The 20,508-nt window shown below is 45.6% G+C and overlaps 1 pseudogene; it reads left to right on the top strand.

The window, feature by feature from the left end:
* The first annotated feature begins 1,640 nt into the window (after positions 1-1,640).
* LOC142068408 (butyrophilin subfamily 2 member A1-like) lies at positions 1,641-18,711 on the top strand (annotated as a pseudogene).
* The last annotated feature ends 1,797 nt before the right edge of the window (positions 18,712-20,508 follow it).

Genomic DNA, 20,508 nt, shown 5'->3' with positions numbered 1-20,508 from the left:
GGTAGAAAGCTGGCTAGATTGTCGGGCTCAACGGGTAGTGATCAATGGCTCCATGTCTAGTTGGCAGCCGGTATCAAGTGGAGTGCCCCAAGGGTCGGTCCTGGGGCCGGTTTTGTTCAATATCTTCATAAATGATCTGGAGGATGGTGTGGATTGCACTCTCAGCAAATTTGCGGATGATACTAAACTGGGAGGAGTGGTAGATACGCTGGAGGGGAGGGATAGGATACAGAAGGACCTAGACAAATTGGAGGATTGGGCCAAAAGAAATCTGATGAGGTTCAATAAGGATAAGTGCAGGGTCCTGCACTTAGGACGGAAGAACCCAATGCACAGCTACAGACTAGGGACCGAATGGCTAGGCAGCAGTTCTGCGGAAAAGGACCTAGGGGTGACAGTGGACGAGAAGCTGGATATGAGTCAGCAGTGTGCCCTTGTTGCCAAGAAGGCCAATGGCATTTTGGGATGTATAAGTAGGGGCATAGCGAGCAGATCGAGGGACGTGATCGTTCCCCTCTATTCGACATTGGTGAGGCCTCATCTGGAGTACTGTGTCCAGTTTTGGGCCCCACACTTCAAGAAGGATGTGGATAAATTGGAGAGAGTCCAGCGAAGGGCAACAAAAATGATTAGGGGTCTGGAACACATGAGTTATGAGGAGAGGCTGAGGGAGCTGGGATTGTTTAGCCTGCAGAAGAGAAGAATGAGGGGGGATTTGATAGCTGTTTTCAACTACCTGAAAGGGGGTTCCAAAGAGGATGACTCTAGACTGTTCTCAATGGTAGCAGATGACAGAACGAGGAGTAATGGTCTCAAGCTGCAGTGGGGGAGGTTTAGATTGGATATTAGGAAAAACTTTTTCACTGAGAGGGTGGTGAAACACTGGAATGCGTTACCTAGGGAGGTGGTAGAATCTCCTTCCTTAGAGGTTTTTAAGGTCAGGCTTGACAAAGCCCTGGCTGGGATGATTTAACTGGGAATTGGTCCTGCTTCGAGCAGGGGGTTGGACTAGATGACCTTCTGGGGTCCCTTCCAACCCTTATATTCTATGATTCTATGATTCTATGAAGAGCCCAGGGGGGCATGTGGGGGGTGGAAGAATTGGTCCACAGCTGGAGGGAGGCAGGGGCCAGGGGCAAGAGCACAGGGGGGCATGTGGGGGGGGGGAGAGGATTGGTCCCCAGCTGGAGCGAGGCAGGGACCAGGGGCAAGACCAGCACAGTGGGGCACGGGGGGGAGGATTAGTCCCTGCTGACTGGAGCAAGGCAGGGGCTGGGGGCAAAAGCACAGCGGGGTGGGAGCTAGGGTTGGTCCCTGGAGTGAGGGAGGTGCCAGGAGTAAACTGCAGGCGCAGCAGGGCTGGGGAGGGGTAAACTCTCTCCTGCTGGTAATAGCTTATCTAAAGTGATCACTCTCCTTACAATGTGTATGATAATCAAGGTGGGCCATTTCCAGCACAAATCCAGGTTTTCTCATACACATTGTAAGGAGAGTGATCACTTTAGATAAGCTATTACCAGCAGGAGAGTGGGGTGGGAGGAGGTATTGTTTCATGGTCTCTGTGTATATAATGTCTTCTGCAGTTTCCACGGTATGCATCCGATGAAGTGAGCTGTAGCTCACGAAAGCTCATGCTCAAATAAATTGGTTAGTCTCTAAGGTGCCACAAGTCCTCCTTTTCTTTTTGCGAATACAGACTAACAGGGCTGTTACTCTGAAACCTGAAATCATCACTGAAAATGTAAACCACCCAGAGGAGAATGGATGAGGATTGTAGAAAACCCGGAGATGCCAGGGAGAGCTCAAAACTGTCCCAAAGCTGATTTCCAGGAGTCATCAGGTACGTGAGCTTCTGTCACTTGAATACTCTCTCCACTGCTCTTAGATATCTCCTAGGAGACATTTAGTCTTTGAGTGAATAAATAGCTGCAAAATGATCCAGTAATCCCAGATAAATGTATCTGACTCTGAATATAAACTTTGCTTTTGAACTATATATTCCAAATTTTATCTGAGCTATTTTGTTTCCTCCCCTTTCATTGGAATTTAACACCAGACTATTGTGGCTATTCGATGTAAGAATTTTTTGTCTTTCCTCTTTATATTTTATTCAGGAAAACTGGACCTGATCCTGCTCTCAATGCATTCAAAGGGAGTCTGGCTATGAATTAACTTATTGTAGATTTCTGTTTTGAAAAGTAAGTTACAAACGCTTGCAAATCCAACCTTATGGGCAGCCTCTTTCTCTGTTACCTCGGATACTTGATAATTCTGTTTATGGGACTGAATCATTTTGCCTCTGTTATGTTGAAAGAAAAGAAATGGGTAAAAAACAAACAAAAACAAAGAATCTTTCTGTCTCACACACAAACACACATGCATCCGATGAAGTGAGCTGTAGCCCATGAAAGCGTATGCTCAAATAAATTTGTTAGTCTCTAAGGTGCCACAAGTCCTCCTTTTCTTTTTGCGAATACAGACTAACACGGCTGCTTCTCTGAAACCTGACAAACACACAGTTTCTCATTCCTTAAAACTTTTTTCTCCATTGACGGAATTACTACCAACTTCTACACCGATCTGAATTTTTAATGTGGATTTTGTAGGGATGGGACAAATTCAGACTCATAAAGGAAACGCATATTCAATTTATTTAAATGGCTGTTCTAACTACATAATATGAAAAAGTTCACTTAATAATGCATTTATTCCTTTCTTATTTCATGTGTCCTCTTTAATGTTTGACTTTAATGATTTCCTGTTAGTCTCAGTGTTATGTTCACTAAGATGAGTTTTCTTTCCTCCTTCTTCCCGTTGTCTAAATCAAGTTACAGTGCAGATGAAGGTTCTCTCATCCTGCCACAGCTCCCGAGCCAGCTCCCTTCTCCCTGGGTTTATCATTTGCTTCCTTACCTGTTCTGTTCACAGGATGGGATCAGGTAGGAATCCACCCCGTGGCTGCTGTTTCTTAGAGAATTTATTTAGGCTCCTGAAGTGTCTGAACAACATGCTCCACTCAAAGTCAATGTAACTACTCCCAGTGTGTAAATGTAACCACGCAGCAAGATCAGCACCTTCATTATCCATTGTTTGCTCTCATTCTGTTGCTGCTGCGGGGTTATTTTATTTGCTCCTGGGATAGGGCTCAGGTCTGTTTCTTCACACGAGTCTCTTGAAAAGGTTGTCAAGGATGCCCAGAGCATTGACTGGACACCTGTTGAAGAGTTTAACAATAACAAGAATAATTCATAAAGTACATAAATTATCTTAGAGGATCTGAGATATCCAGAGATCGGAGCCATAGTTAGAGCCCACATGTGCACAAAAATGTAATAAGAACTAGAATATTTGAGAGAGGCTGGGGACAGGTATTAATACCTGATGGTGGGGGCCCCTGGTGAGGGCCCTACATGACAATTGCACCGCCTCCTCTCTCCACTGTGGAATATCAGAGCTAGTTTTGATTCCACTAGGAGTCTATTTGGGGGAGGGAGCTCAGTGGTTTGAGCATTGGGCTGCTAAACCCAGGGTTGTGAGTTTAATCCATGAGGTGGCCATTTAGGGATCTGGGGCAAAAAGTGGGGATTGGTCCCCCTTTGAGCAGGGGGTTGGACTAGATGACCTCCTGAGGTCCCTTCCAACCCTGATATTCTATGTCATGTGACTTTTTTTATTGGGCCTGTTAGCTAATACATATATGTTAGGTGTAGTATACACCACCTTATTATTAGGTATTATATGCACAGTAATTCTCTCTTTACATATGGTGCTGGGAAATTAACGGAATGTATTATGCTCTTCTAACAATTCTGTTCACCCACATCAAATATCCCACCAAACTTTGCTAAAGTTAAGTTAGTGTTCACGATAGAACATCAGAAGCCTATCAAAGCCAAGAGACATGAATGGCATGTCCTAGCAGTGGCTGGGATGTACGTCTGCTCCCACCTGGTTTGGAATGTTCTGTCCCAAACAGCAATAAGGAACGTACAGAACAAGATTAAGAAGTGGGGAGTTGGATGGGGTGATGGATAAAGTGCTTTTTCACTTGCTAACACCCCTGGTATAAATATAAGTGGTTTTGGTGGTGTATTTTTGAAGCACACTTTCTGTGTAAGGTGAGCACACTGCAAGGTAAGGATTGCTTTCCAGAAGGAGGATATGTATGTCTCCTTTTCACAGTGTACTGATTTGTCCTTAGGCAATACATTTGGCAAAGTTTGGTTAATTGGTCTCTTGATCATATGAAGTATTGAACCACAATAGTACAACAATTGCCTAGAGCAATAGGCCTAGATCTCAGGAGCACCTTGGTGGAAGAACACCAGATATGGCCCACCAACCCTCCCCTTGTTCCTGGTGAGGACCAGCAAATCTCATGCCAATGTCAGTAAGCGTGTCAATTTGAGAGCACTTAGAAAAAGGGGCTACTTCAATAGCTTGTCTCAACTATACGCCGAGCACGTCCATTCCCAGTTCTCTGCCTCACCAAGGTCGTTGTTGTTGTTATTGCTGTCCCGGTGCATTTTCCAGCAAAATTCACAGTGATTGGACCCCCTGACCCTGTCGCTGCCATCCTGGGTCAGGAAGCTGTGTTACCCTGTCACCTGTCCCCCCGGATGAGCGCTGCAAACATGGAGGTGAGATGGTTCCGACCTGAATTTGTATCCTTTGTGCACCTGTACCGTGATGGGAAGGATCAGTATGAAGGGCGGATGCCAGAGTATGAGGGAAGGACAGAGCTTTTGAAAGCCGGACTCACAGATGAAAATGTTCCCTTGAGGATTCTCAATATCAGACCCTCTGATGAAGGACAATACCACTGCTTTGTTCAAGATGGTACTTTTTATGAAGAAATCGTATTGGAACTGCGGGTAGCAGGTCAGTAACTTGTGTCAGTTTTAACTGTGTGTGGTCTGCAGGCTTTGTTCTTTCCTATCACAACAGCTGTGACTCCTTGCTTGTGAAATATTTTGCAATAACACAGTGTATCTAACTTTCAGCAAACAGCCACTTTCATACTTGGGAAAACATGTTGAAAACTTTCCCAACGTGTTATTAAACACATTTTCAGGATGGGCAGGGCACTTTCTTGCCCAGTCTTGATTGACTCCCAAAGGGGTCTTTAATTAAGAGGGAAAGGCCTTCTGGACACATAAAGCCTTCCAATTGCTCTGCAGTCGTTTCTAGGGTGTGTGGCTACGGTGGGGCTGCCAGACTTTTATGGCCTTCTTATGGGTTGGTTGTTATGTAGGGGTGTAGTTAAAATCAAATGCAGCCTTATTTGCTGAGACTCTATCGTGGTGACAGTGGTGATGGGGAGCTACATATTAACCACTCTTAGACAAGACTGAGTATTCATTTATCCCTTCATTTATCCAGTATTCATTTATCCCTTCTCCTGACTACCCCCGTGAACAAGTGCTTTCTAGTGTGAGTAAGGGATCCACAAACTGTCCCTCATCCCTTCTGCTTTATAAATTAATTCATGGAATTGAAACCTTTATGTGTTTTCCCCTTAGGTCTGGGCTCTGCTCCTCTCATCTCTGTGGAGGGTCACCAGGATGGAGGGATCCGGGTGGTTTGTTGATCAGCTGGCTGGTACCCAGAGCCTGAGGTGCTGTGGAAAGATTTCAATGGGCAGCGTTTACCATCACTCTCTGAAACAAAATCCCGTGGCGATAACAACCTGTTTGAAACAGAAACTGCTCTCATTGTAACAGAACATTCAAACCAAAACTTGTCCTGTTGCATCAGGAACACCGTTCTCAATCAAGACAAGGAATCAGCCATTTATATAGCAGGTCAGTCACCATCCAAACCCCACACTGAACTCACCACCACCAGAAACCAAACAAAACATAGGAAGAAAAGAACGGAAACATCTGTGGTGGATATTTCAGAATACACGTACAAACACAGAAAATAGGAGACTGGTATATTTACGGGATCACAGTTTAGGTAATTTGATTCCCTTAGTTGTGAGTTTTCAAAAAATCAGAGTTTGGGATTTCATGTAAATTTAATGTGAAGTCTGACTTTCCTGATACTAGCCTGCACGCATGTATGCACACACACAAAAATCTTCCAGCATTTTTTAGGAGAAATTTTCACTCAATCCACTGACACAATATGATCCTGCAACCTTAACTTCACCTCAGTGATTTTTTTGAATGTGGTAAGTTTTGTCATGTGGCTTCTTTGTGATCTTGTTGCTGCACCAACTCATTGTTCATTGCTTGTTGTGGGAAACGTCACCTACGTCATGTGATGTTGTTTCTAATGACATTCAGTTGGACTTGTGCTTCTTACATCACTTTGGTCAAGATCCACAAATGGACTCATTTTACCCTCGTGTAGTGGTGCGGTGGTCGTCCCTCCCGCTCTGGATTGGAGGGAGGCCACACCGCCTCACTATACCACTGGGATTGGTGCCTAGTCTCAGGGGAAATTAGCAAACCGATGTTAGCATCCCAACCGGTGTAATGGGGCTGAACCCCAAATAGTCAAGGGGTTCTGGCCCTTAGGCAGGAACAGGGCCTCCCTGGAGTGTGTATGCTCTGGCCCTTAGGCAGGGGCCAGAGCAAACCCAGCGATCTACACATTTTTGTGTAGTGTACACATGGCCATTCTTTCACTCTTGTCTTGCACAAATCCTTCTGGGCACCATTTATGTATTTGTATGAAATAAAAACATCTGACTGTAATCAGCCAAATTAAGACAAGTTCTGGTGTTTTGTTTTTCAGATCTCTTTTTCCTGAGGGTGAATCCCTTGATGATGACTTTGAGTGTGATCCTGGTGGTTTTGTTTGCTTTCATTGGCCTCACTGTTTATCTCTTTAAAATGAAAGGTAAATATCAGAGGAAGAAAAATACTGTAAATAAAGATTTTGTTCTAATAAATAAATTAGAGCAATTTAGGAATTTAATATTAAAAGAAGGTGTGATCTGCTGACCTTGTCATAGAATCATAGAATATAAGGGTTGGAAGGGACCCCAGAAGGTCATCTAGTCCAACCCCCTGCTCGAAGCAGGACCAATTCCCAGTTAAATCATCCCAGCCAGGGCTTTGTCAAGCCTGACCTTAAAAACCTCTAAGGAAGGAGATTCTACCACCTCCCTAGGTAACGCATTCCAGTGTTTCACCACCCTCTCAGTGAAAAAGTTTTTCCTAATATCCAATCTAAACCTCCCCCACTGCAGCTTGAGACCATTACTCCTCGTTCTGTCATCTGCTACCATTGAGAACAGTCTAGAGCTATCCTCTTTGGAACCCCCTTTCAGGTAGTTGAAAGCAGCTATCAAATCCCCCCTCATTCTTCTCTTCTGCAGGCTAAACAATCCCCGCTCCCTCAGCCTCTCCTCATAACTCATGTGTTCCAGACCCCTAATCATTTTTGTTGCCCTTCGCTGGACTCTCTCCAATTTATCCACATCCTTCTTGAAGTGTGGGGCCCAAAACTGGACACAGTACTCCAGATGAGGCCTCACCAATGTCGAATAGAGGGGAACGATCACGTCCCTCGATCTGCTCGCTATGCCCCTACTTATACATCCCAAAATGCCATTGGCCTTCTTGGCAACAAGGGCACACTGCTGACTCATATCCAGCTTCTCGTCCACTGTCACCCCTAGGTCCTTTTCCGCAGAACTGCTGCCTAGCCATTCGGTCCCTAGTCTGTAGCTGTGCATTGGGTTCTTCCGTCCTAAGTGCAGGACCCTGCACTTATCCTTATTGAACCTCATCAGATTTCTTTTGGCCCAATCCTCCAATTTGTCTAGGTCCTTCTGTATCCTATCCCTCCCCTCCAGTGTATCTACCACTCCTCCCAGTTTAGTATCATCCGCAAATTTGCTGAGAGTGCAATCCACACCATCCTCCAGATCATTTATGAAGATATTGAACAAAACCGGCCCCAGGACCGACCCTTGGGGCACTCCACTTGATACCGGCTGCCAACTAGACATGGAGCCATTGATAACTACCCGTTGAGCCCGACAATCTAGCCAGCTTTCTACCCACCTTATAGTGCATTCATCCAGCCCATACTTCCTTAACTTGCTGACAAGAATACTGTGGGAGACCGTGTCAAAAGCTTTGCTAAAGTCAAGAAACAATACATCCACTGCTTTCCCTTCATCCACAGAACCAGTAATCTCATCATAAAAGGCGATTAGATTAGTCAGGCATGACCTTCCCTTGGTGAATCCATGCTGGCTGTTCCTGATCACTTTCCTCTCATGCAAGTGCTTCAGGATTGATTCTTTGAGGACCTGCTCCATGATTTTTCCAGGGACTGAGGTGAGGCTGACTGGCCTGTAGTTCCCAGGATCCTCCTTCTTCTCTTTTTTAAAGATGGGCACTACATTAGCCTTTTTCCAGTCATCCGGGACTTCCCCCGTTCGCCACGAGTTTTCAAAGATAATGGCCAATGGCTCTGCAATCACAGCCGCCAGTTCCTTCAGCACTCTCGGATGCAACTCGTCCGGCCCCATGGACTTGTGCACGTCCAGCTTTTCTAAATAGTCCCTAACCACCTCTATCTCCACAGAGGGCTGGCCATCTCTTCCCCATTTTGCGATGCCCAGCGCAGCAGTCTGGGAGCTGACCTTGTTAGTGAAAACAGAGGCAAAAAAAGCATTGAGTACATTAGCTTTTTCCACATCCTCTGTCACTAGGTTGCCTCCCTCATTCAGTAAGGGGCCCACACTTTCCTTGGCTTTCTTCTTGTTGCCAACATACCTGAAGAAACCCTTCTTGTTACTCTTGACATCTCTGGCTAGCTGCAGCTCTAGGTGCGATTTGGCCCTCCTGATATCATTCCTACATGCCCGAGCAATATTTTTATACTCTTCCCTGGTCATATGTCCAACCTTCCACTTCTTGTAAGCCTCTTTTTTATGTTTAAGATCCTGTATAAAGAAGAAGAATGCATGTGAATTTATTGATAGAGGGTAGTGGGGAGGGCTGTGGGGGGGAGAGCGGAAGAGGACTGTGTGTGTAGGGGGTGGGGAGTAGAATAGGAGAGAGGAGAGTCTTGGGCAATAGAACTGAGTCAGAGAATCGGATCATAGCAGATACATCTGTGTTCTGCTTGGTCCTTCATCTCCCTCTGCTGCTAGTTCTCAGGAGATTACCACTGTCTGTCTCTGGTCCCACTTGAGAGAAGGTTCTGCAAAGCCTAGCCTCTCATATTTGTCCTTCAAATCTCTTTTCTGCTAATAAAGTGTAGTGCACCCAGACATTACAGTGAGAGGCCCTTTAGAAATGCCCTTGTGGTAAATCAGTAAAGAAACACATTTCTTCCTCAGTTAGAAAATTAAAAAATCATACCCACTGTCACATAACTCAGGCACAGCTGTCCTTAACCTGCTGAACTTCATCCATAAAGAATATCTGCCTGATTTCCAAATCAATCAGACTTCCTTCCTAATGAATTGTGTACCTATAGGAAGTCGTCTTCAAACACTTTTAATGAAGCAAGGAGATGATATTAATTTACATTTATTTCTGTACTTTTCAGCGAAACTTACTGAAGAAGTTGGTAAGTTTCAATTTCCCTTTTTTCCACAAATACAGACTTTGACCAAGTTACACAATTGCATATACGCTTGTTGGTCTCTCGGATTTATTTTTATTTCTGTGTGTTTGCTGGGTGGGGGAGGGTTAGTATGTGTAACAGGTTGGACCATTTCAGGGCCTGTTTGGATGTTTCCAAAGACCCTTTCCCCTTAAAAGTCCTTTGAATTAGGGGGTTAGGTCAGCATAGCTACGTGTACGAGGAGTGTAAGTTTTCAATGCAAACCAGCCTCAGTCTCAGAGTCTTTGAGAAGAATCTATAGAGATCTGGCTTGTCAATGAAGGTGTGCTGAAATGGGAATTTTCTGCATTACTTTAATGAACTTTTTGTGCCTCAGTTTCCTCTAATGTGACATTACTATCCATTGGGGTAAAAGGACTGTTTGCTCTCAGGGCAGGCTAGAAGACATAAGTCTGGGTGCTGCTTAGTTGTCTGGGCCTTAGACCACATATCGATGGAGCATCTGAGAAAATAATGGCAAGTCCAGTCACCAGGGAGTGTAGCATCGATCAAGTGAATTCATGACAGAAGTTTAAGAACAGCTGAACTCCATGACAGGATTTATCTTCAGCCGCTCCTGCTGAAGTCAGCTTGTACCCAGGGTCATGCATGGGGGGGAGGGGGGTCAAGCAGAGGCACGGGGCCCCAAATAATCATCGAGGGCACAGAGCTTCTACAACCCCAGGGCTGCAGAGGCAGGGAAGAGTGACCTGCTGCCAGGGCCAGGGCGGAGGCAGGGTAAAGCGAACTCCTGCTGGTGTGGGGGAAAGAGCAAGCTCCTGTGTGGGAGGGAAGAGTGCTCTGCCAAGGTGGGCATAGGGGAAAGAGCAAAGTCCTTCCCTGGCCAGATCAGTGAGGGGAGCGAGCTCCAGGGATGGGTACAGAATGTGCCCCTCCAAAAGGGGTCAAATTTAAATTTCTGCACACATCCCTGTTTGTACCTGGTCTGAAGGGCCCTTGTGAGTGGCAGAGGGTCACACGTTCTCTTCCTCACAGTGGTTCTGTTGCAGAAATCAGCTCCTCTGAGTTCCAGCAGCCTTTTTGCTGGTTGCGGCCCCCTTCCTGTGACAACCTCTCTCTTTTGAAATCATTTCCTCCAAGTGGAGCAGGCCCTGCAGGAATGAGGCCACTTGAGCCCAGAGGAGTTTTCGTCTTTTCCTGACTAGGATGGGGCTGTGCCCCAGGACAGGGTGTGTTAAACAAGTTTAATAAAATTTGGGGTAAGTCTAAATTAGATAAACTTTCCCTTTTGATGGGGAAGCAATAGAAACAAGGAAGCTGAGTAAAAATAATCACCCAGCCTTAACTTTGTATTGATGATAATGAGAAATAACACATAAGGCAAGAAAAGCTCATAAAAAAATTTGTAACATATTTCTGTTTATGTTTTAGTGAAACGAGATCTAGAAATTGGTAAGTGTCATTTTCTTCCTTCTGAGAAGAAATTTTTTGTACACAATTGGATCCTCCTATAGGAGCGTGATAGGGTCATCGGTGGGTTATGTGACCTAGTGGTTAGCACACTTAGTGCCCCCTCCCAGTGGGCAGATCTTGCAGTCCTGGCCCTCTTGAATCAGAAGGGCAGGGAGGTGGGCAGTGGAAGGGGAGCCTGGGCCCACCCACTCTTCTGAGCTCTGAGCCAGGGCCTTAGGAGGGTCAACAGTGTCTGGTCCCCAAAGTTGTCTTCCGAGTTACCCTCCCTGGGTCACTTCCAACCAACTGCTGGTCTCCCCCCGGTTCCAATCCAAGATAAGGTGAAAAGAAAAAGAAAAGGCAATGAAACCATCAGCCCTGATGGGGCTAAGTATACGGTCAGTCCTTTGTCAGGAGCCTTCAGGGCAGGTCTGTCCTCCTCCCCAGCCTCTCCCGTCTGAGCTGGGTTGCTCCCTTTCCAGCCCTCTCTCCAATTGAAGCATGCTCTGCAGGGCTGGATGTGCGGGGCTACCTGGGCCCAGTACTGTCCTTTCACCACGTGAGACGCAATGTGGGGTTTGTATACTCCCTCGCCCACCCTCCCTCTCAGACCCTGGGCTGGGGTGTCCTGGGGCCAGTTCATGTCCCCACCATCCTGTGAAAAAGAAGTCCACGCTTTTACCACCCGAAAGCTGTATGGCTGCATTGAGTGAAGCCACTGAATAATGCCTGGATTATGGCCTGTCATTGAGTGCAGCCAGTGGATTGGTGCACAGTCAGTTACTAGGTGGAAGGGCTAACCCTACAAGTAAGGGCATCAATGGCTCATTTCACCTCCAGGGCCTCCTTCTTGATGACTGATTAGGCTACCTCCTGTGGAAATAGCTTCCTGCTGGGATAGAGAACAGGGTGTTCTTCTTCTCCCAATGCCTGACATGGGTGCAGTGTCCTTAACCTGGTCTGTCAACTGGGCAGCCATGGTAGCAAAGTTTGGGATGAACCGTCAATAGTATCCTGCTAATCCCATAAACCACTGGACTTGCTACTTTGTGAAAGGGAGGGGGCAGCCCACTAAGAATTTTGTACCAAAGGTCGTATCTCCCCCTCCCCCACCCCGCCCCCCACTCCCCTGACATCCTACCCTAGGTAAGTGACTTCTTGGGTGGCCAGCTGACACTTGGTTGGGTTAGCCGTCAAACCCGCCTCTTTGAGAGCCCCAGATACCTCAGGGACATGCTCCATACGCTCCGCCCAGCTCTCCCTGCAGATGATGATATCGTCCGTGTAGGTGGCCGTGTCGGATCCCTGCAGCCGCAGCACTCTGTCCATTGGCTGCTGGAAAGTGGCAGGGGCCCCGTGTTGTCCCAAGGGCATGGTTCTAAACTGCTGTACTCCATCGTCGGCAGATTGTTTAATTGTTGTGGAGTTGTTTGCTTTTACATTTACCCTTTTTATTTATTTTTGCATTATTAAACCTGGTTTTTTTTGGTTGCTTACTTGTTTTTTATGATTATTCTCATGGGGGGAGGTAATATGAATTTATAAAATGGGGGAAATGACTAACCTGGATAAGTTTCACGCAAAAAGCTAATTTGATTAACTGGTAAGCAATAGAGTAATTGGGTTTGTTTAGTTTGGAGAAGAGAAGGCTGAGGGGGGACGGGATAACAGTTTTCAAGTACATCAAAGGTTGTTACAAGGAGGAGGGAAGTAAATTGTTGTCATTAACCTCTGAGGATAGGACAAGAAGCAGGGGCTTAAATTGCCATGAGGAAGATTTAGGTTAGACATTAGGAAAAACTTCCTAACTGGCAGAGTAAGTAATAAATGGAATAAAGGAGGATGTGGAATCTCCATGTTTGGAGACTTTTAAGAGCAGGTTAGACAAACACCTGTCGGGGATGGTCTAGATAATATTTAGTCCTGCCACAAGTGCAGGGGATTAGACTTCCAGTCCTAGGATTCTATGATTCTAACAGAATCACAGAGTTTATGAGCAGAAGGGACGACCAGATCATCTAGTCTGACCTCCTTAAGAGGCAGCGGAATAGAAAAAATTTCTAAGCCTTATTTATCACATTGATGATAATGAGAAATAAAACATAAGAAAAGGGAAACACCTAACAAACAATTTGTGTATTTCTGCTTCATTTTTAGGCAAACGAAATATAGAAATTGGTAAGTGTCATTATCCTTCCTCTGACAAGAAATTTTTTGTATGAAATTGGATCCTCATGTGGGAGTTTGTTTAATTGTTGTGGAGTTGTTTGATTTTCAATTGAACATTTACAATTCAGTTGCAACATGTAACCTGTTTTTGTTTGTCTGCGTGTTTGTTTTTTTATTTATTATTATTTTTTGGTGGAGGGAGGTTACAGTAACATGATAAAATGTGGGAAGGAGACACTAAATTGGAGAGATTTCACACCAAAATTTAATTTGAAAAACTGATAAACAATAGAGTCACAGAGTTTAAGACCAGAAGGAACCACTTGTCCCTCTCTTGTCTGACGTCCTGAAGAAGAGAAATAAAACCTAAGAAAAGGGAAACGCCTAACAAATGTATATATTATTTCTCTTTAATTTTTAGACCTACGAGATAAAGAAATAAGTAAGTGTCATTCTCCTTCCTCTGACAAGAAACTTTTTGTACCAGTTTGGATCCTCATGTGGAAGTTTGTTTTCAAATGGAACTTTCAAAATTGTTGCAATATGAAATCTTTTATGTTTGTTTGCTTGCTTTTTATTATTACTAGAATTATTTTGGGGGCAGACAGGGGTTTGTTTTGTAATGTAACTTTAATCAATGTGGGGAAAGACTAAACTGAATGAATTTCACAGCAAAAGCTAATATGAAAAATTGATAAGCCATAGAATCATAGAGTCACACAGTTTAAGAACAGAAGAAATGACTGGATCCTCTAATCTGACCTCCTCCAGCGGAGATTGAATAGAAAAAAATATCTCTCAGCCTTAATTTTCATATTGATGAGAAAGCGAAATAAAACATAAGAAAAGGGGAAGTCCTAACAAACAATATGTGTCTGTCGGTTTGATTTTCAGGCAAAAGAGATACAGAAATTGGTAAGTGTCATTATCCTTTCTCTGACAAGAAAATTTTCATACCAAATTGGATCCTCATGTGGGAGCTGGTTTAATTGTGGTGGGGTTGTGTGCTTTTAAATTTAACTTTTACAATTTTGTTGCAATATTAAACTTTTTTTTTGTTTGCTTACTTGCTTTTTATTATTATTCTTTTGTGGGGGGTATTGTAACGTAACAAAATGTAGGGAAAGACTAAACTGGATAAATTTCTTGCAAAAAGTTAATATGAGAAATTGATGATCAGTAGAGTCATAGAGTAACAGAGTTTAGGACCAGAAGGGACCACTGGGTCGGTCCTCTAGTCTGACATTTTGAGGATGAGTTTGATGTCTTTCAGCCTTCACAGTCATATTGGTGATAAAGAAAACTGAAAAATAAGAAAAGGGAAATGCTGAACAAAAATATGTATTTATTTCTGTTTAATTTTTAGACCTACGAGATAAAGAAATAAGTAAGTATCATTGTCCTTGCTCTGACAAGAACGTTTTTAAATGTAACTTTTAAAGTTCTTGCAATATGAAACCTTTTGTTTGTTTGCTTGTTGCTTTATTATGAATGATTTATTATTAATTATTATTATTTTCTTCTTCTTCTTCTTCTTTTGGGGGAGGATGGTGGGTTGTTTTGGAATGTAACTCTATACTATCTGGGGAAAGACTAAAGTGGATAAATTTCACACCAGTGAAAAACTGAGAAGGAATTAATTATAGAGTCACAGAGTTTAAAACCAGAAAGGGCCACTGGATCCTCTCACCTTACTGTCCTGAAGAGGAGGTTGAATAGAAACAATCTCTCAGCCTTAACATTAGTATTGATGATAAAGAGAAATAAAATATAAGTAAAGGGACACTTCTAACAAACAATATGTGTATTTCTGTTTAATTTTTAGACAAACGAGAAAAAAGAAATTGGTAAGTGTCATTGTCCTTCCTCAGACAAGCATTTATTTATTTTTGGTATCAAATTGGATCCTCAGGTGGGAGCTTGTTTCATTGTTGTAGAGTTGTTCAATTTTAAATTTAACGTTTACGCTTTTCTTGCAATATGACATCTTTTGGTTTCTCTCCTTTCTTTTTATTATTATTCTGGGAAGGGTTACTGTAATTCTGTAAAATATGGGGTAATGGTAAATTGGAGAGATTTCACACCAAAAGCTATTTTGAAAAACTGATAATAGAGTCACATAGAGTCACAGAGTTTAAGACCAGAAGGGACCACTGGGCCCTCTAGTCTGACATTTTGAGGATGAGTTTGATGTCTTTCAGCCTTCACTGTCATATTGGTGATAAAGAAAGCTAAAAAATAAGAAAAGGGAAATGCCGAACAAAAATATGTATTTATTTCTGTTTAATTTTTAGCCATACGAGATAAAGAAATAAGTAAGTATCATTGTCCTTGCTCTGACAAGAAAGTTTTTGTAACAAAATTTGATCTTTGTGTGGCAGTTTGTTTAATTGTGGTGGAGATGTTTGCTTTTAAATTTAATTTTTAAAGTTGTTGCCATTGGAAACCCTTTTTTGTTTGTTTGCTTTTTTACTGTCATTCCTTTGGGGGATGTGGGTGGTTGCTTTTTCATGTAACTTTATAAAATATGGGGAAAGACTAAACTGGATGAATTTCACACCAAAAGCTAATCTGACAAATTGGTAAGCAATACAGTAGTAAAGTGGGTAGTGGCCAAAAAAATATGGCCCGGGAGGAATTGTCAGAAGGCTCTGGTGAACTATCAGCCCCTGAGATGATTAACCTCCCTCCACACTGCAAAGTGTGGGACGTAACCAACCTGAATTAAAGTGGACCCTGGGCAATAGCCTGTACCCAAAGTCTTGCCAGCTAGCCTGGGTGTAAAACACCACCAAACTTGAGTCAGAGTTTTTGGGCTTGCACAAGTAACAGTTTGGGGAAGCAGACAAGTAAGATCCTGGGCTAACTCTGCAGTGAAGATCCACCCTGGGAGAGAGACACTCATGCGACCTAATGGAGGTTCTGATGCTTTACATTTTAGTATATGTCTGGAAGAACTTTCTTTTTCCATCAGTCATTAGTTTGTACAATATTGAATCATGCAATACGTGTTCAGATCCGCTCTCATCTCTAATTATGTGGCTGGTTTTAGGGTGGAGAAGATCTGTGGCACCTACAGAAGAAGGTAATTTAAGATCATATTTTATCAATGTCCAAATATCTGTTCCCATGAGGCAATGTGCCCCTTTTTTCCTTGAATGTGGGGGTTGATGTGATCGTTCAGGGCAGACCTCCCCAGCACCCTGCATTTCACTGCGCATCATGAGGCAGGGTTTGTGCCTATGTCCTACCACACCATACTGAATCGACATCATATCGCATCTACTCTTCCTTCCCCTCCACTGCCAGCATGTGCGCTGCACCCTGCAGAGATCTGTGACCGCAGCTCCTACTCATTGTACAGATCCAGTCCACAGCCACTTCTCCAGGGGGAGTTTGTTTAATCTTCCTGTGCTGATGGCTGATCTCCAGTGTCTCCCTGTTTCTTCCTTCATCTTTTTCCCATTGAAGAAAGCCAGGAGCTCTGCAGTGACCCCACACTGACGGGGTGAGCAGGGACTGTGTCTGTGTGAGACCCTTGCTCCAGCCTCAAGCCTTGATCACAGAGAAGGGTTCCCTTGGATCCATTATAAAGATGTAGGAAGCTCCTGTGATCAGAGCTGTGAGCTTGTCTCTTTTCTCTTCTCTCCATCCATCGTGACCCAGGTATGCTCCTGTCTCTGGTAAACAGGACGTCACTTCAGTCTCCACATCACTGGCATGACCCTCTCCTTATTTCCACCTGCCACCTGTTCCACACATCCTCCTAGTGGCGGATTAGCCACTGGGCTAACAGGGCCTGTGCCCAGGGGCCCCAGCCAATTGGGCGGCCCCAGAAAAATGGACGCCTCTGGGCCCCAACCTGTTCTGCCTGCCCAGCAGTCCTGCCAAGGAGCAGGGTCAGAGCTCAAGGGCTTGCCCCACTCCACCCACCTGGCACTTCAGCCGGGGAGTGAAGTTGGGGGTACAGGGGCTTGCCCTGCTATCCGGCTGGAGCGCCAGGTGGGCGGAGTGTGGCAAGCCCCTGTGCCCTGACCCCATTTCCCTGGAAGAAGCGCAGGGGGGGATGGCGGACTTCAGGGAGAAGAGGTCGGGAGAAGCCCCCACTTGCTCTGGCCCAGGGCCTCACAAAACCCTAGTTTGCCCCTGCTCCCCCCACACGCATAGCTTCTGCCTCGTTCCACCATGAACCCCCTTCAGTGGTGCTGACCCCTCCCTCCCCCAGGCTACTGGACCTTTGTGCTGTGATTGCTGCTGAGCAGCGACATTCTGGGCAGGTTCAGTCCTGGTACCGTGTGGCCTGTTGCTGTCCGAGCTGTGACATTTCAGAGCAGGCCGGGTGCAGTGGGGAGGCCCCACAGCAAAGTCCAGCACAGGGGGAGCTGGGCCACAGTGAGATTGAAGGTGGGGTGCGGGGAGGCTCTGCCAATGTTCACTGAGTTGTACCATCTGCTGGGGCTGCCAGAGTCTCTTGTCCCCTCCCTGGGGAGAGGTGGGCGCAGGAGGGGAAAGATCCTTTCACTCCATCACGGACCCGTCTCTGCATTGGGGAGGGAGCTTCCCTCTGGGGTTTAAAGCTGGTTCTTGCCTCCTCTGTTCCCTCCTCAATAAAAACTTCTGACACCTTCCTGGCTGTGTCTCTGCCGCTGGGAATGGAGCAGCCCCAGCAGAGGGAGCTGGCAGCTGAAGAGAAAAAGACTGAGGAAGTGCAGTGACATCCCTGCTCAGTCTTAGGAGCCCAGGTCAGAGGCAGCTCCCTGGGATCCAGGCCTGTCCCAGCCAGAATAGGGCTGCTGGGGAGTGTGAGAAATGGTCCCAGCCTCCCCCAGGGCTGAGCTCTGCCCCTAACGCTCTGATTCTCTCTCTTCCTAGTGAATGTGACGCTGGATCCAGACACGGCTCAGTCCCAACTCGTCCTGTCTGAGGATGGGAAAAGTGTGAGATGGGGAGACACATGGCAGAATCTGCCCGACAACCCTGAGAGATTTGATTCTCGGGCCTGTGTGCTGGGCTGTGAGGGATTCACCGCGGAGACACATTGCTGGGAGGTGGAGGTGGGGGATGGGGAACTCTGGGCTGTGGGGGTGGCCAGAGAGTCTGTGAGGAGGAAGGGATGGATCAGCCTTAGCCCTGAGCAGGGGATCTGGGCTGTGGGGCAGTGCGGGGGGCAGTTCCGGGCTCTCACCTCCCCTGAGGCCCCTCTGCCCCTGAGCCAGGTCCCCAGCAGGATCCGGGTTTGTCTGGACTGTGACCGGTGGCAGGTGACATTTAGTGATGCTGGTGATGGGGCCCCGATCTTCACTTTCCCACCAGGCTCCATCCCTCGGGAGAGAATCCGACCCTGGTTCTGGTTGGGGGTGGGGGGATCAAGGCTCAGCTTATGTCCCTGAGACAGCGGGTGGAATATCCCACTGGGGGCCCCAAAATCAGCCTTTCTATCCTCGCATGCCCTAGTCTTTATGACCGTAGAGGACTTCTGGCTACCCAACCCTCTGGCTCCTCATCTCTATGACCCCTAGAATCTCCTCCCTGCCCTCCCTGCAGCCTCAGGGATGGGAGGGGGAGGAAGAAGAGCCCCTTGGAGCTGCCAGAGGGCCCTGAGAGGCAGATGTGGGGGCTGGGCAGGAGGTAGAATGAACAATCGGGTTGGGGACAGGCAGAGGTGAGGGTGGTACAGAATTAATCAATCAGGGTTTTGGGAGAAGCTGGAAGCTCTGCAGCAGCAGGGAGCGTTTTGTACAGATCTGTGTCCTTAGATCTCATTGGGGCAGCAGGAGGAGAAGGGATAAAATCAGGGGAAAGAATGGAGCAGCCAAGGGGGATGATCTGTGGGAGGGAGGAGAGGAGAGTGGGAGAGGAAAATAAACAGGTATCACAAGTGAGGGCTAGAAAAATGCTGAGAAGAAAAAGAGACAATGAAGGAACAGGGAGAAGGAAAGGGAATGTGAGAGGGACACCTACAAGATCTCTATCAAGCTTTTTTACAACTACAATACCCACCTGCGGAAGTGAAGAAACAGATTGATAGAGCCAGAAGAGTTCCCAGAAGTCACCTACAACAGGACAGGCCTAACAAAGAAAATAACAGAACGCCACTAGCCGTCACCTTCAGCCCCCAACTAAAACCCCTCCAACGCATTATTAAGGATCTACAACCTATCCTAAAGGATGACCCAACACTCTCACAAATCTTGGGAGACAGGCCAGTCCTTGCCTACAGACAGCCCCGCAACCTGAAGCAAATACTCACCAACAACCACATACCACACAACAGAACCACTAGCCCAGGAACCTATCCTTGCAACAAAGCCCGTTGCCAACTGTGCCCACATATCTATTCAGGGGACACCATCACAGGACCTAATAACATCAGCCACACTATCAGAGGCTCGTTCACCTGCACATCCACCAATGTGATATATGCCATCATGTGCCAGCAATGCCCCTCTGCAATATACATTGGTCAAACTGGACAGTCTCTACGTAAAAGAATAAATGGACACAAATCAGATGTCAAGAATTATAACATTCATAAACCAGTCGGAGAACACTTCAATCTCTCTGGTCACGCAATCACAGACATGAAGGTCGCTATCTTAAAACAAAAAAACTTCAAATCCAGACTCCAGCGAGAAACTGCTGAATTGGAATTCATTTGCAAATTGGATACTATTAATTTAGGCTTAAATAGAGACTGGGAGTGGCTAAGTCATTATGCAAGGTAGCCTGTTTCCTCTTGTTTTTTCCTACCCCCGCCCCCAGATGTTCTGGTTTAACTTGGATTTAAACTTGAAGAGTGGTCAGTTTGGATGAGCTATTACCAGCAGGAGAGTGAGTTTGTGTGTGTATGGGGGTGGGGGGGGGATGTGAGAAAACCTTGATCTATGCAGGAAATAGCCCGACTTGATTATGCAAAGAGTTGTCACTTTGGATGGGCTAGCACCAGCAGGAGAGTGAATTTGTGTGGGGGGTGGAGGGTGAGAAAACCTGGATTTGTGCTGGAAATGGCCCACCTGTTGATCACTTTAGATAAGCTATTACCAGCAGGACAGTGGGGTGGGAGGAGGTATTGTTTCATATTCTCTGTGTGTATATAAAGTCTGCTGCAGTTTCCACGGTAAACATCTGATGAAGTGAGCTGTAGCTCACGAAAGCTCATGCTCAAATAAATTGGTTAGTCTCTAAGGTGCCACAAGTACTCCTTTTCTTTTTAAATTTAACGTTTACGCTTTTGTTGCAATATGACATCTTTTGGTTTCTCTCCTTTCTTTTTATTATTATTCTGGGAAGGGTTACTGTAATTCTGTAAAATATGGGGTAATGGTAAATTGGAGAGATTTCACA

The sequence above is a fragment of the Caretta caretta genome, chromosome 14 (genome assembly GCF_965140235.1).
Source record: "Caretta caretta isolate rCarCar2 chromosome 14, rCarCar1.hap1, whole genome shotgun sequence".
Classification (NCBI taxonomy): Eukaryota; Metazoa; Chordata; order Testudines; family Cheloniidae; genus Caretta; species Caretta caretta.
This window is presented reverse-complemented; position numbering and strand designations above follow the sequence as displayed.